Consider the following 18,404-nt stretch of genomic DNA (forward strand, 5'->3'; position numbering starts at 1 on the left):
TGAGATTATTTACTTCCTTGATCGTCGTAACCTTTGGTTGCAAATCCTTAGTAAGACACCTTAAAACTTTTTTAGTAGCAATTGCATTGGAATTTGGATTCCCAAGTTCATTTAAACAGTTATGAGATGAGTGAACCTCTTTTACATTTCGAAAATGGTTTCACCATACTTAATACGAAGTAGTTCAAACTATTGATTCAATATGTTAACTCTAACTTGTTTGACTACATCAGCTTCCTTATGGGCAACTTGTAATGTGTCCCACATAGCTTTAGCGGTTTCACAATGAGAAACATGATAAAATTCATCAACATCGAGAGCAGATACGAGAATATTTTGTGCTTTCCAATCATAACCCACTTCTCGTGATCATTGTCATCTCATCGTGCTTCCGATTTAGGTATGACAATTCCATAACCATCAGTCATAGTAATTTGAGTTGGACGGTTTATAATAGCGTCCCATACACCCTTATCATAGGAACTTATATTAATGTGCATATAAGCTTTTCAAGAACCATAGTTCTCACTAGTGAAAATAGGCGCTCTATTATACGCCCCTTTAGGTTAGGTTGCCATTATCTTATAAGTGTTTCAAGCACGAAATGAACTAGAGCTCTTGATGTCACTTGTTAGACTATGAGACCTTATCTATAGGGGATGAATAGATCCCCTAATTCAAAATTTAAGTTTTAAGATTTTGGAAAAGAGTTTAAACTTTGCCTAGCGGAAGTTTTGTGTTTAGATAGAAAGTCGTCTAAATCAAAAAAATTATTGGAACTCGGGTATGCACAACCGTGTATGGTATGAAAATGAGACAATCAACGTTAAAAATTGAATTCTCAAATTAACTGTTCAAGTAGGCACAAGCGAATCAATTTCCAACCAATTAAAACACAAATCTATAAAGTGTCAAATTATCCAACACTTGGTGTGCGGTTGATTTTTCAGAAATTTCTTTCAAGTTTTTTGATTGCAAAACTTTCAAGCTTTTACAATCAAAGTGATTGAAAGACTATCAACAACTCAACAATGATCAAAACAATTTCCTAAAATTTATTACTAATCAATCTCTCAATCTACGTGCTTAATAATTTGATAATGGAAATTTAAATGCAATAGATAAAGATAAAGATATATATATATATATATATATATATATATATATATATATATATATATATATATATATAGAGAGAGAGAGAGAGAGAGAGAGGACACGGGGAGTTGTTTAGGCAGTTCACCAATCATCCTTGCTAGGCTATATCTTCCTCCAGTTCCAATTTGGAATTAAGATAAATTCTTACTATGTAAATATATTGGTTTTACAAGAGATTTAAGCAACTCAAACCTACAAACTCTGAGTTTGTTGTTGACCCTTACAATGTCTCTCCCCTTGATCTTGACTCGATCAAGTCGCCCAACAATACCAATATGATTCACTGTCGTACACTATCCCTTTTCAAGAAACTACCATTCTTCAAAGATTTGACTCAGTCAAATACAAATTATGAATTGTTGTCACCCGATAATACCAATTAATTCACTGTCTCACGCCAATCCTTTGCAAGACACCATCGTTCTTAAAAGCTCTCACTCGGTCGAATCCAATTGCGAATTATCGTCACACAAGATTTACCAAATTAATTTACTGTCTTATGCTACTCCTTTACAAGAACCTCTCGTTTTTCAAATCCTTTCACTCGATCCAATCCAATTTACATGGTCATGTCCAAAACCTTCAAATCCCATTGATATTGAAGAAAAACCCTGGCTTGGTTTTCTCGGTGAAATAACCCCAAAATCCAAAACTATCTTGGAGGACAGACACTTGCTTTTTCCGGATGAAACCCCTTATGATTTTCAACCCAAACTTAAGTTACAACCAACCTAAATTGAATATTATCAACCAAGTCTAGATGGCACCCAAACAATAAATGATTATGTATACTTTGTTTATGTGTATGCATAGATGAGAGGATGAAGATGATGAGCAAACTTAGTATGTGTTTAAAGTTCCATCAAGTTAAAAATGATGCATGTATGATTTATTTATAGTGGTGCAAGTTGGAGGCAAAAGGGAGACCCAAAAATATGAAAAATAATGCAAATTTTCTAAAAAAACAACAGCATGTGTCGACACATGTAAGTCATGTGCTGACACATATAATTCATGTATCGACCTATGTAATTCCATGAGTCAACTTATAACAGGTTATGTGTCAAATTTCTTTTACAAAAGCTACATGCTTTAAAACTACAACACACGTGTTGACCTGAAAATCGTATGCGTCAACACTTAGAAGCAATATCTTCAGTATGTCTCAACCTAAAATGTTGCTTGTGTCGACACATAGTTACAGAAGCCACATGCTTAAATATAACAGTACATGTGTCGGCTTGTACCCTGTATGTGTCAACCTGTACACCTGCTTTTTGAGTGAAAATTGATTTTTCAACTTATTTTTGATGCTATGTAATTCATTTTTAATGCATGATATCTTTTTCAAACATGTTTTAGACGCATTCTAAGATCCCTAATGCATAGGAACACATAATGACTTGGAGATACCGTTCAATGTATATAAATGCTAATTGTGTCCTAAATTTTGACATCATGTAAAATATCTAATGGGTAAGTGCACTCATAGGATATTTATTTCCAATGAAATAGATTTTCCTTGTATAAGAAGTTTCCTCAAGCCAGACGTCCTTTCCCAAACTCAACAAGGCCAGCCATCCAAAGCTACAAACTTGATGTTGTCCTTACCTAATGTAAGTTCTTTGGGTTTTAGGATTGACAACAATTTTGCTAAAACATGTATCACTGCCAGATGTTGGACACAATATCGTGATATCTTGAACAACGATCATAGCAGGAACTGAACTACTGTTACTTTCTTGGCTGATTTGATTTGATTATGTGAGATTCTCTATGGTTATATCTCATTGATTTGCGTAGGCCAAGAAGACTTTATTTGAAATATTTGATTTAATCTCCAAATGTGCATAAGTTTCTAAAATTGGATATTGAGATAATTTAGGAAACATGTGATGTTTTGTTCCAAGATTCAAGAAGATTTTCTACATAATTGGTGCAACCCTCAACTTGTGGATCAATACAAATTTGGGTAAAGAAGTCGAAGCCAATGGACAACGAGGAGTATATAAATGAAGACTTAATCCTAATGCGATTTGTCTCTTCACAACTTTGTAAAAGAAAAAGGGAGTTTAGAGTCTTATGTTTTGAGAGTCATTTTAGTGTGATGTGTTTTGTGTGTGTCACTCATGTATCTCTTGATGCATTGAGCTTTTAAGCAAGGAGTGAATTGTGTGTAATATGAAGTATGTTCTTTTGTTTTTGTCCTTTGTTATTTGTCAATGAGGTGATTGGAATTGAGAGCGTATCTCATATCTAGGAGAGTCCTAGGTAGAAGTTACACAAGGTAGTGATTAGGCGAGAAGTTGTAAAATAGGGTTGTTTATCTTTGAATTAATACTATCATGGTGAATTTCCTTCCTGGATTGGATGCCCCAGAGTAAGTGATGTTGCACCGAACTGGGTTAACAATTGACTATGTTTTTTTATCTTCTGCAATTTAACTCTTCATACTTTATAGGTTGGTAAAATTGTCCTGTCAAACAGATAATGTCTTAACATTTGTCTTGATAACGTGTTTTAATATTAAGACATCAGTTTTGACATCTATTGTAAAGTGCCATAATTTCACCTAAGTCTAAATATGATTCACTCTTAAGCTAAGCCACACGTATTGATGTGTCTCCAAATCTCGTAACACCAATAAACCTTATAGACACAATTTTTTCATCTAAAGACAACAACCTATCAGTGGCTATGGGCTTTCACCAAAAACATGGTTTTGACTTCCATGATACATTTTCACTAGTGGTGAAATCCACTACCATTTGAATCACACTCACTCTAGCAATAACTTGTAATTGGAAGATGCAACAAATAGATATTAACAACCATTTCCTCTACGTGACCTCCAAAAGGAGGTATACATGCAACAACCATCGGGGTTCCTTGAAACAGACGCCACCTTATTTAATCAACTGAAGAAATCTATCTATGGTTTAAAATAGGTGTCTCATGCATGGTATGAAAAGCTTCATCACGCTTTGATCCAGTTTGGCTTCATCTCAAGTCAATATTATCATTCTCTCTTTATATATCGTCCATCATCTTAATATCAAAATGTATGCAATGGTTTTTGTAGATGATATATTACTTAAAGTGTCATGATCATCTCTACTCCATAAACTCATTAATCGCTTGCATACTGCATTTGATCATAAAAAGCTAGGGATTCTTCAATATTTTCTTGGAATTAAAGTTTCCTATCATACTAGCGGATCCATCATTCTCCCACAAGAAAAATACATCTTGGATTCTCTTGCTAAGGTCAACATGATTGAAGCAAATAATGCAAGTACTCTAATGTTTAGCACCTCTAAGCTAAGCAAGCATGGAGATGATAACTACCTGATTATTTCCTTTAGAGATCAACAATTGATGTGTTACAATATGTTACATTAACTTGTCCAAACATTGCTTTTAGTGTCTAAAAAGCATGTCAATATATGTGTGAACTAACCTTTTTTGGGGTTCTAGATACAAACTCATGATAACTTCTTTCAAACCACCATGCGTTTGAGGGGGAGTATTAGGTAATAAAAGTTAGTTAGGAAGTTAGTTATGATAGTTTCAATAACATAACTAACTTCTGTCCATAAAAAGTATAAATATGAATGCCTTAACCTTCATTCATGTAGTAAGAAATATTCATTCAATAACAAGCAAAGCTTGATTTCTCTCATCACCCTTCACCACTTTATAGGTCAAAAAATATAGGTGTGTATGTTACCACTGCAAGGGCAGGGGCATTTAGAGGCCTTAGTAGGTGTATAATAAATATTTGTGGTTAGGGCTTGCCCACGACGGCGAGAAGCACTATATGGTGGTGTTTATGATGGTGTAGAGTACCTGCTCACGTGAGGTGAGAGGCTCTGTATTTATGTTGAGTGCTTAGGTATAGGCGTATGAGTTAGGATTTGTCCTTTCTCCTGTTGGGGGAAAGGTATTTATAGAGACTTGAATCTAGGGTTTCCTTGAAAAAGATCATCTCCCACCTAGTCAATACTGGACCGTTGAATCCTTATTTTCAAGAGGACTCCCCTCTAGGCGATAACGGAATATTTAGAAGGAGAGGCAGTACCTCAGGTGAAATATGATCGCCGCTTTTTCTATAGACGGCTTATGGTCATTACTCTAACTAGATCCTTTATAAATATAACACTACAACCATAAATGCTCTTCTCCATTGTATCATGAGTTATTTCTCATTAAACACTATGAGTATGTTTATGAGAATGTGGGTGCTAGTATAATATAAAAATTAGTTGGTTAGTTTGTTAGAAAATGGTTAGTATGTTCATTTTGATTAGTTAATTATATAGTTAGTTGAATTTTGTTATAACTTAGTTACTTTGTTAATGTCTTATAAATTCCATATAATTTTTAATTTTTTCAATGATGTAATACCTTTTTTTTTTAAATATAAATTTTTTGATGATTTTTTTTCATTTATAAATTATCAAACTTCTAAAACTACTTTATATCATGATTTTATAAATTTTTATAAAATATTAGGGGAACTAAAAAATTATTATTTTTAAATATAAAAATTAAAAAAAAATAAAAAAACTATAATAGATGATAAAAAATAGGGTTAAATATGTTTTTGGTCCCTATAAAGATTTGATACATGCAGTTTTAGTCTTTGCTATTTTTTAAAATTTTGAAAACTGTTTAATTACTCTTAAACTTTTAAATTTTTTATTTTGTTTTTTCATACGTGTTTAAAATACCATAAAATATTTCTTTATTAAATTATAGAATTTTTTAAAATGAGAAGAATTAAATATGATTTATTTAAATTTCAAAAGATAATGACGAAAGTAATGCAAATTTCAACTTAGAAATCCAATTTTGAGTTTTTTTTTTTCGAAAAACTTTTTATAACCTTCTAAACATGTTTGTAAAATAATCATTCAAAAATACACATCAATTTAACGACAGAGACTAAAACTACGTGTATCATAATTTTGTGGGACCAAAATATGTCATTTTTTAATAGAGATCAAAAATATAATTTATTAATTTTATAAGGACAAAAAAATATATTTAACTCTAAAAAATAATAGATTTAAGCTGATAGACTAATTGTGCTGCGTGCTTAGTATTAAAGTGAAAATGTAAAAAAGATTTATCATCATCTCATCTTTATATTCTTGAATGTTGTATAATAAAAACTATAATATTATGTTTAGAAACAAATAAGTGTGCCGATGCACTTGTGAATATTGATTACATTATATTTTACAATTTAGCGTTTGTCTTCTTAATCAGTTGGAGTAATTTTATTTTTTTGGGTTAAATGCAATTCCCCCTGCCATTAGGGCGTGTTTCAGAATTGCCCCCCTGAATATTTTTTTTAAAGATCACACCCTTATAAAAATGAAAACCCAGTTTCACCACACCCTTTTACTACCAGTGCTGACTCGACATTTGACCATTGGATGACGTGGCAAAGAACCAACTCTGACTGTGTTTTCTTCCTCGTCCATTTCTAGGGTAAGCTTCCTCCCCCAATTCGTACGAGATTCATTTCCATCCCTTTGCTTACTCTGTTCTTCCTCGTCCATTCAATTCGTTCATCACAGAGCCATGGTTGGAAGCAGTTCACGCACGAGCACGGTTGGGTCAGTATCATCGCATGATTTTCCCAGATGTGAGTGTGGTAAAACGATAAAGATATGGAGAGCCAACACAGTGCAAAACCCCAATCGAAAATTCTGGAAATGTCGAAGCGCTGGGGTGAGTATGTTTATGTCATCATCTAATATTGATTTTTCTATATGCTAACTCAGGTTCCATCTCCTTTTGTGAAGACTGGGAATAGCTGTGAACTTTTTCTATGGGATGATGAAATACTCCATTTCAGCAAAGGAGAAACTGTCACTTCACCATTTTGTAAGAAGTGTGAATAAAGGAAAAAATGCAGCTTAGGATAGCACTTGTTGTGTGTTGTATGATTGTTGGTTGTATTTACAATTTCATGTAATCTGTCTAATTTAGTTAGGGTTGAATGATGTAATTTTCAATGACGTGTAAGAAGTGTGACCGAAACTGGAATCAGTGTCAAACAAATTGGAGAAAGCGAAGATGAAGGTTGAAGTTCAGAAAAGGAAAAACATGCAGCTTAGGATAACACTTGTTGTGTGTTGTATGATTGTTGGTTGTATTTACAATTTCATGTAATCTGTCTAATTTAGTTAGGGTTGAATGATGTAATTTTCAATGATGTGTAATATAATTGGAAACATGTTTTTAATGGAAGTGCTTCTTGCTTTTTTTAACATTTGGTATCAATTTGCTGAGGCACACTACTGCATAATTCTGTAATAACCAAAAGCACATATGTGCATAATTCTGTAATAACCAAAAGCACATATGGTGCATAATTGAGTTGATACCAAAAACACCAAATGTGCATAATTCAGTTTACATGCAAAAGCACCAAATGTGCATAATACAGTTTACATCAAAAGCACCAAATGTGCATAATTCTGTTTACATGAAAAGCACCAAATGTGCATAATCCAGAAAACCACCTAATGCACAAATGTGCAATTCAGTCAATACAAAAAGCACATATGTAAACAGACATAGTGCATAATTAGTTCATTACAAAAGGCACCAAAATGTGCAACAGACATAGTAAATAAACATAGTAAACTACAAGTCATTGATAGACTTCTTTTTTGGGGTCTTCTTCAAATTCTTCTTAGGAGTAGTCTTCATCTTCCTTTGTGACTCATTGCTATCTTCTTCTTCTGTTATAAAAAATGGCTGTTCTGGTGCAGACCCAGGGCCTGTGAAAGGTTTTGGTTTTTTAAACCAATTTTCCTTAATTCTCTCACTGACCCTCTTTCTCATTGGTTTCACTTGAGCTTTTCCCTTGTTTTTGGCACTGACTTCAGCTGGAGTTGGTTTGACTTGAGCCTTTCCTTTGTTTTTGCCACTGACTTCAGCTGGAGTTGCTTTGACTTGACTGATTTTGACTACTCTTGGTCTTCCTTCACTTGGATTGACTACTCCTGCATTGCCTTCACTTGGATTGCCCACACCTGCACTGCCCTCACTTGCATTGCCTTCACATGTTCTGACCTCAGTTGGATTGGTTGCATTGACCTCAGTTGGATTGGCTGCATTGACCTTAGTTGGATTGGCTGCATTGACCTCATTGACCTCATTTGTGTTGACTGCACTAGCACTTGGAGTGTCTACACTTGCATTAGTAGCAGTCCTCAATTGTCCTTTTTTCTGCAACATAATTACACTATCAGTAGTAGAATTTAAAGCATAAAGCAATATCAATATCCATTAAGATCATACCTTTCTTTTCAAGGCACTTGGATCTTGCACCTTGCTCTTGCATGACTTAATATTATGCCCAATCTTGTCACATCTAGTGCACCTGTAAGACACACCAGGTAGCCTCCTCCTAGCACCTTCCTCTCCAGTTTCCCTAATCCTCAATTTCCTTGGTCTACCAGGACCCTTTTTATAGCCAGGAGGCAAGAGATCTTCACTTTCAACAATAGGCCACATGTCCTGTCCATTTATAGGACTAATAGGAAACCCATAGCACAAAGCATATTTCTCCCTACTATAACATTCATGAACAAACAACTCTGGATTTTGCTGTCTAAATCCTAAGGCAGCAACAACATGCCTACAGGGTATACCAACTAGCTGCCAAAAATTACATGAGCATGACCTTTTAGCTATGTCAACTATAAATTCTTGGCTGTTATAAGCATGTGTGACTTGAAATTTTTCCCCCATTGCCCATGTTGGTAACCACTGACCACTCATAGCTACCTCAGCATCTAGTCTCCTCCTAGGGATTGGCATGATTTTGTGTGGCCATTTATCAAGTTTCAAAGTAGATTGGCTACACCTATTCATTAGATATTTCCTAATCCACTCACACATTGTCAATATTGGTTTATCCCTAGCACATAAGATTGTTGCATTAAAGGATTCAGAGATATTATTCATTAAAACATCACACCTAGGATAATAGCTGAAAGCATGCTTACACCAAGATTTGGTATGCACTCCCATTAGCCATTCCCAAACTTGTGGATCTACAGCCTTTAATGCAGTCATCTTCTGCAAGAATGCTTGATGGTATATGGCCTTGGCTGCTCCTATCATTAGGTCTCTTATAAGTGCTCCTCCACCAAACTTTTTCTTGAAATTTGCATACAAATGCCTCAAGCAAAGTTTGTGCTCAATTCTCTCAAACATTTCCTCAAATACAGCCACCAAACCCTACAACAATGATAAATAACACTGTATCACATATTTAGTTTAAAAACAAAACTAAAAGTATATAATCAAATGTTGGAGGCAATACCTTTTGCTGGTCTGAGATAAATACATATCTCTTCTCTATTCCAATATCTTCCATCAATAGCTGTATAAACCACTTCCACGATTCTTTTCTTTCTGTTTCAACAACCCCAAAGGCCAATGGAAAATATTGATCATTGGGGTCCCTTCCCACTGCTATCAACAACTAACCTCCATACTTAGTCTTCAAATGACAGCCATCCACCCCAATAAAAGGTCTACAACCATGTATGAACCCTTGTTTACATCCCTCAAAACAGAAATAGAAAGAACCAAACCTTGGTTGGATGGAAGGTGATGGTCTCTCAATGTTGATCTTTACAGTGTTTCCAACACTCACCCTATGCAATTCAGCTGCATACCTCCACAAATTTGAATATTGCTTGTCTGCATCCCCTTCTATCATTTGTCTTGCTATCATTTTTGTTTTCCATGCCCTGCCAACAGTGATCCCCACTCCATAATTCTGCGTCATATCTTGAATAATATCACTGATCCTCAAGTTGTCACAGGCCTGCATTTTCTTTACAACTGCCTTGGCCACCCACTTTGAATTTGTAGTTTTGTTATCCAAAACCCTAGCACATGTGTGGGTGTCCTTTATAGTCTTTATTGCATAAGTGTGCTTGTGGCCCACTTTGGAACAAAGCATTAAAAAACCACACTTGGCTTTACATTCAACTCTCACCCTATACCCCTCATTTTTTACAAATGTTATTTCCCTACCATTTAAAACTGTACACTCACGTATAGCCTCCCTAAAGTCATCTAGGGAAGTGAACTCCATACCCCACTTAAACTTAAAATCCTTTGTAAGTTGTTCTTTCTTGAACTTTTCAAACTTAGGCTTTTTGTCATCTTCTGAGTTATCAGGGTCAGAACTATTAAGCTCTTCACTAAGGTATTCCTCCTCCTCATCATCATCATATTTCTTCTTCTTTAGACATGGTAACAAGCCTGCAATGACTGGACCCTCCCTAATTGGTACAGTTACATCAATACCATCAAGATCATCAAACCCATCAACAATAGCAGTTGCCCTTTCATCCTCACTATCATTAAAACCTTCAACAACCTCTTCATCACTAACCTCTAAATCAGACACAAACTTGGGGGTGACACCAACTACACTTGGATCATGTTCCACAAAAATTTCCCCATCCACTTGCATCGCATAAGCATATGCAGCAAAATCATAGGCATCCCCGTCATTTCTAATCTGAAAGTAATTAGGGTCTATGTCAACTATCTTGGTCCACAGCCTAAAAGAACCTTCTAAGTACCCCCGCCCAGTTACTAAGTTAAGAACATGTGACATTGTCCACTCCTCTATATGTTCCCCAGAAATCAGAGTAGAAATACCACCCCTATAAATCGTTTCACCATTATTATCAATAAACTCTCCTCCATGTCGAAACACAGTATTAAAAAGTACATTGGGCTGAAATGTAAAACGTAACGTAAGAAAAAAGTTTGCAAACCATGATACAAGCAACTTACAGACATCGATTAATGGAACTAACCTCTGAACATTCACCCTTGTCGTCCATTGATTCGTCTTCCTCCACTTCCTTCTGCTTCTGAGTCGTCTTCTCCAACACAGACAATGAACCCTAGAATTTCTATTTCACGGGGGTAAACATAAAGGTTCACGAATTTTTTTAAAAAAAAATTGGTTCTTTGCCACGTCATCCAATGGTCAAATGCCCAGTCAGCACTAGTAGTAAAAGGGTGTGGTGAAACTGGGTTTTCATTTTTATAAGGGTGTGATCTTTAAAAAAAACATTCAGGGGGACAATTCTGAAACACGCCCTAATGACAGGGAGAAATTGCATTTAACCCTTTTTTTTTAAGCTGGTGTTTGTTTAGTTTTTTTTTTTTCCTCTGACCCACTTTGTAATAAAAAAAATTGTATCATATAACTTCTCTCTAAAAAAATCAATTGTTAACACAAATAGGTCATTGGTTGTGAAGTTTCAAATAAAGGATAATGATAAATTCCTTGTCTCTTTCCTTAGAGTTTCTTTTCATAAGCAAGTATAACTTTATCAAGTCCAATGATTTGTTAACGGATATGGTTTTGAATTTTAATTATTTTAATGCATTCTACTTTTACAACAGCAACTAATCTGCTTCCACAAGAACCCTTCAACAAGCAATAGATTAGTTATTGCATGCTTTTTTCTTAACAAAAGTAGTCCACCTTTATAAATTTATATGAGGATGCAAATTTGTCTTTTTCAGTATCTTATCTTAAACTTATATTTTAAAGCTTTCATTATTTTTGACTTTCTACTTCGAATAAGTTGCGTTTATACCACACTAGTTGTCACCACATATATAAAATTTTGAATGTAACTTTTCATGCAAGGAAGCAATTGAAAGCATTTTGATGAGAACCTTGTTAGGTGAAACATCCACGGGAAGACAGCGACAAATAACCTATTATCCTTAATATTTAATTATCCAATGCTTATTTTAAAATGCCGCCTTAACTGATGATGATGTTCTTTTTCTTTTATATATTTGTGTGATTATTTGTTAATTATAATATAAACCTATGATTTATCACCAGAAAGAAAAACATCAATTTGATGGCTAAGTTATCATACTTTCTCTCTTCTTTTGTTTTTTGTTGTTTGATAACACACATTCTTATTTATTTTTGTACCATAAAAACATAATAAGTATTCTTTAGACAATTTTTAATTGATCGCGTTAGTTCATGAAATAAAAAAAAATTAATTTTATTGATTATAACACTACTAGAAATTGTCTTTTTTCCTGCGGATTTAAGCTAAAAATTCATAGGAAATCCGTTTTCTACGGTTTTTCTGCCGATTCTTGTCCTCAGCTAAAGCTTTCGTGGGTAATAATAAATCCATAGGTAAATCTCCAGGAACCAAAATCCGCAGGTAAATCTCCAGGAAACAAAATCTGCAGATAAATCCCCAGGAACCAAAATCCGCAAATAAATTCCTAAGAATCAAAATCTGCAGGTAAATTCGCAGATAATTTATATCGAAAATAAAAAAATTAAATTAATTTTATTGATAAATTGTGAGTGTTATTTTCCTATGCAATAGAAGTGAGAACAAAATTTAGGTTTAACATAACATAAATAGAATTAATATTTGAAAAATTAAAATGTAATATATTATTAAGGATCATGCTAACGAGTGCCTCGGGGCACTGGTTAAACATTCCAAAAAAAAGAAAATATTTTAAATTTAATGCATCGAATACACGCAATATTTTATAGGAAAGTTAATTATTTATGTTTTCAATGCATAGGATACATATATTTTAGATAAAACATTTTACTTTATTAAACAATATTCAACTTACCTTTTTAATCTCTTAACAAGTGCACCAGAGACACTTGTTAGCATTACCCTATTATTAAAACTATATGGCTGTCTTAAATCATCAGCCCAAAGTTTCACAAACATAACTACTTATTTCATTATAATTATAACTTAGTATAGTATAATTATAACCATTTAATTCCAATTTAATAAAATACCAATGCAACTAAAACAATATAATTATATTAAAATATCATTACACGTTACTAATATAAACCGAAAAGTGGACATTTTGCTTCAAACTCAAATATCAATATACTAAGTTTGTCAAACACTGATTCAAATATACAAAGTCAATTCAGATATCAAGTTGACATATGCGAATAAAATCTTAAGATGATTAATCCATTACCCTTGAGTGGAGTTACTCATGGATAGGATATATCCAATTAAAAACCATTTATTATAACTGGACTTTGAAACTAATCCACATAACTAGTTTTAATTTCTCAAAAAACGGTCATCTGTGTAAATTAGAATGTTACAAAAATGATTACCTTAAAATCTTCCTTGTGTATGCATAGACTAGAGAATGCCGTAAATGATACTATTAACAATTTTTTACTCTAAATCTCAATAAATTTTTTAGTTAATAACTTAATTAACCAAGTTAAAAGCTATGTAAAAGGCCATATACACAGATTATCGAAAGATGTGGAATATTTACCTTTTTCCTTTGTTGATACATCTCCTCAAGAAGATTTAAATCTTCTAATCATTTGTTTAAGGTAAAAAATAGAATTACCTGAGATGGTCCCTGCTATCAATTGGCAGCACATCCAATAACGAAAATAAATAATGGAATACTTGGTAGTAACAGAGAAAGCCACAAACACATACACCAATCCACATTTCTTATATGTATGAATAGTTTGATATTATTTAGAAACAAGGCTAATCGAATTCTTCAAAACAAAAAAAAAGCAATTCAATAACTTATATGAATAGTTTGATATTATTTAGAAAAAAAGGCTAATCGAGCCACATTATATTTATAACTACAAGAAACACTGCAATGAAAGATAAAGTGGGAATTCAATTACAATGAAACAAGGCTTTCTTATATAAATAGTTTGATATTATTTATAAAAAAAGGCTAATCGAACCACAATATTTATAACTACAAGAAACACTGCAATGAAAGATAAAGTGGGAATTCAATTACAATGAAACAAGGCTTTCTTATATGAATAGTTTGATATTATTTATAAAAAAGGCTAATCGAACCACAATATTTATAACTACAAGAAACACTGCAATGAAAGATAAAGTGGGAATTCAATTACAATGAAACAAGGCTTTCTTATATGAATAGTTTGATATTATTTATAAAAAAGGCTAATCGAACCACAATATTTATAACTACAAGAAACACTGCAATGAAAGATAAAGTGGAAATTCAATTACAATGAAACAAGGCTTTCTTATATGAATAGTTTGATATTATTTATAAAAAAGCCTAATCGAACCACAATATTTATAACTACAAGAAACACTACAATGAAACAGAATGTGGAAATTCAATTACAATGAAACAAGGCTTTCTTATATGAATAGTTTGATATTATTTATAAAAAAGGCTAATCGAACCACAATATTTATAACTACAAGAAACACTACAATGAAATAGAATGTGGAAATTCAATTACCTAATCATTAGTTCATAATAAATCCGCTTCAACTCCAGTAGAGATAGAATGTCTGTAGGAGCCTCTTCAACCATATTTTCGCCTTGGCACAATCAAACCTACACATTCTTTCAATCGGAAATCTTCTGTTTCTCTTTTTTAGCTGGAGCATCATAAGGTTTCCTAGGGTCATGATGCGGTTTTCCCCTCTTCTCATTCAAACTCTTGTAATGAGCCAAATGAGCAATGATGTCTTCATAGATCCAACAGTTGTTCACCAACTCCGCAAACCTACGGATTTGTTGATATCCAATCGACCGTTTAATCTTTAGACACAACCCACTCTCAAACTTGATACATATAGAAAACTCAATCGTCTCCACGAACTTCACAAGCTTCACGAACTTAGCAGCATATTTGACAACAGTTGAATTCCCTTATTTCAGCGCAAGCAACTCTGTAACACCACATTTCTACCCGACAAATAATATAAAATCAGAGTTACAAAATTTCTTTCATACATGGGATGCTACACTTTCAACTTAAGAACAACGATATTCAATCACTTGTAATTCAGATACATAACACATAATTTCGGATGAACCGATAACAACCTGTTTAGTCTTTTAAAAATAAAACAATTTTCTTTACTACGCAGCGGATTCATAAATTCAACTGAAAATACCAAACATCTTATCCAACTCAAAAACAACTTTAAGACATCAAGCCTTTAATGAAAACAACTTAAAAATTCAGCAACATAATAAAACCAACAATAAAGAAAACATGCGCTCTTCCCCCCGAGTGTTACGTATCAGAGCGACGACATCGACTCGAACTAATGAAGGTAAGCAACCTTCACTTTGGATCACCTGCGCGTTACCAACATAAGGGTAACATTCAAACAGAAGGGGTGAGATATCGAACCATATAATTCAGTGTATGATAAACAATATATTATATCAGATTATATAAAATCACCGCTTCACAGCTTATAACAACATTTATCACAACAAATCATCAACATAATATCACAACAAAATCATCAACATATTATCACAACAACTCAAAAGATGCAACTTGAAATGCGACTCGTTACAATGCACATGCATGTGGTACCAATGTAGCAAATCTCCCAACTTAATAACGGAGCAAAACTCCTAACTTAATAATTTCCAATTATAAGAGGCATCAACAAGGCATAACCCTTCATCGCAGTTTGCCAATCCAGACCATCGCAAATATGCAGGTATTGACTCGATGAAATGCGACATCACAAAATGCAACTTCAACAACAACAACTTAATATCAACGAGGCAAAACCTCCAACTTATATACTGCCAATAAATAAAGGCAAATCATTAACATCACATTGTCTCAGGTTTATCATTATAACTGTTTCATCTTCATCATAACATCATTACAACAACAGCGCAACATAATAACAACAGCAATAACAACTACACTGGCCATAAGCCTACAACTTGTTATTTGCCAATAATCAAAGACAATTCAACAACATTCGACACCACCTAAAATTTCATATTTTCAGCAATTGTACAACACACTGAATCAACCAAAATATGCTACAAATATTCCGTAATTATTCAGACGATTCAACTATACCGGCCACTTAATTATCGATTAAAAGTTCAATTATTTCTACTTTTCACTTACGTCTGTTGTCAAGTATCTATTAATTTGTTGAATAATTTTCTGCTACATACTGCTATTTAAAATTAATCCCAATCTGCTACTGATAGTTTCACCAATCTTCTACTATTGAAATACTCTGCTAATTTTTGTCACCATTTATCTGCTACTGTCTACTAAAGCATGGTTTCCATAATCAATTAATTAAATGTGTCCATTACATATTACTACTACTACTACTACTACTACTATTACTACTACTACTACTGAGTACTACTTCATGCATTATTTAACTATGTCACTGATACATGCACCTAGCATTAAATTAAACAAAGTATAAAGGTTATGGTGGTCCCCACTGTACAAGGGGTGACCGCCCCTCTCATGCTACCCCAGGGAGCAATCGCTCCCTTTCTACTTCAAGGGGGTCGGCGCCCATTCTTCTTCTTCTAAGGGGTGGGCGCCCCTTGTGTCTCTTTTTTTTTCTTCTCTGATAATTACATAGACTTATTTGATTCACCTTCTTCTTCCAACATTACCTCTCCTACTTATTCCCAGCAACAGAGTAATTACGATATATTAAAATTTAGGACATTCACAATTCCCAATAAACCACAATTAATCACAGTCACAACAACACGATATTTATACCACATCAAGATACACAATATTCACAACTAATTCATCGACGACAATTAATTTTTCAGGATCAACCACAACAATCAAACACAACCAGGAGCAATTTTACAAACTCAATCCCACATACTATTCATCATATACCATATTATAGAGTCAGAACCCCATCCTTACCTTGGACTGGAGACCGCTCTATTCTACCGGTTGAACCTAGCTTTCGCCGTTTTTTCCTCTTTCTCTACAACTTCTCACGAACCCTTTTCTCCACTTCTTTCTCCAAGACTTTTTCTCTCTCATTGATAAAATCTAACCCTTTTACTACCACTTCTAATTCTATTTTATTCATTAAACCTCATAATTTTATTTCTCTTATTGGTCCTACCATTCAGACCTCACCTTGCTACTCACAATTACAAAATAGGCCCAATACAATTAACATAATATTATTCTAATACTATTTCTACAACTTAATTAATTAATTAAGTAAATTAACAACAACACAACTTAAATCAACAATCCACAACTCGACAGTTTAATCGAAAATAATTCAGAAATGCTTATATTAATATTATTTCTAATATTAATAATACTAAATAATTCTATTAGTAATCTACCGACTAATTAACTAAATGATCAACTTAGCAACACAATGCAACATATAACAACTTATCAACAAATAATCGGAAATAATTTAATTAAATTACGGGTGTTACAAACTCAATCTCTTTCTTTCCTCGGACATCTTCGGGGAAATATTTTTCTCATGACCTCCCTCGTGAACACAGTCCAAGTAATCACCTCACCAACGGCCTCCAACCTCTAACAAGTGCCAATCCACCAGTCATCAGCCTCTCCAGCCAGTAAATGAGTACCATACTATACCTTCTGCACTGCAGAGCAATCCATCACTCGGAAAATCCTCTCAATCTCTTTGAGTCACTCCCGTGCTCCATCTGGATCATATCGACCTCTGAAAGTAGGCGTATTCTCCCTCTGGAACGTAGTGAACCTACAAGATTTGTCATTCCCACCAACATTAGGCTGATTTTGCACAGCCTGAGCAACAGCCTGCAAAGCAGCAACAATCGCAACGTCGATTCTTCCAGCCATACTCTGTTCATACCAAAATTGGCACCAAAGTTAAAATAACTATCAACAGTATTCAACTGTCACACTACAGACTCAATAACCTGGTGGGACGGACCAACATGCTCTGATACCACTAATTTAACATCCTTCTAAACCCACATACAATATTTGCAATATAATACGAATTAAATCAATTAAAACACTTATCAAGGGTGTCATCTTCATAAAAACTTCACAATAACAAGTCCTGCTCCGTAACACGGGTTTTCAAAATTATTTAAAAACGATACTTCTTTAACACAACAATAATAACATCAATTTCTCGCAGCGGAATTTATAATTCAAAACATCTTATTAAAATACTTCAAAGAAACTACACACTTCATCACTCATAAGTCATAACCAATAATTAAGTACCATGAAAGGCAACTCATCATATTAAGATAAATAAAAGAGCATATTAGTTCCAAACCAAACGATCTCAACTCCAATGTTACGTATCAGAGCAAGACCCTTTTTATTC

The sequence above is a fragment of the Vicia villosa genome, linkage group LG5 (assembly GCF_029867415.1).
Source record: "Vicia villosa cultivar HV-30 ecotype Madison, WI linkage group LG5, Vvil1.0, whole genome shotgun sequence".
In the NCBI taxonomy this organism is placed as follows: domain Eukaryota; kingdom Viridiplantae; phylum Streptophyta; class Magnoliopsida; order Fabales; family Fabaceae; genus Vicia; species Vicia villosa.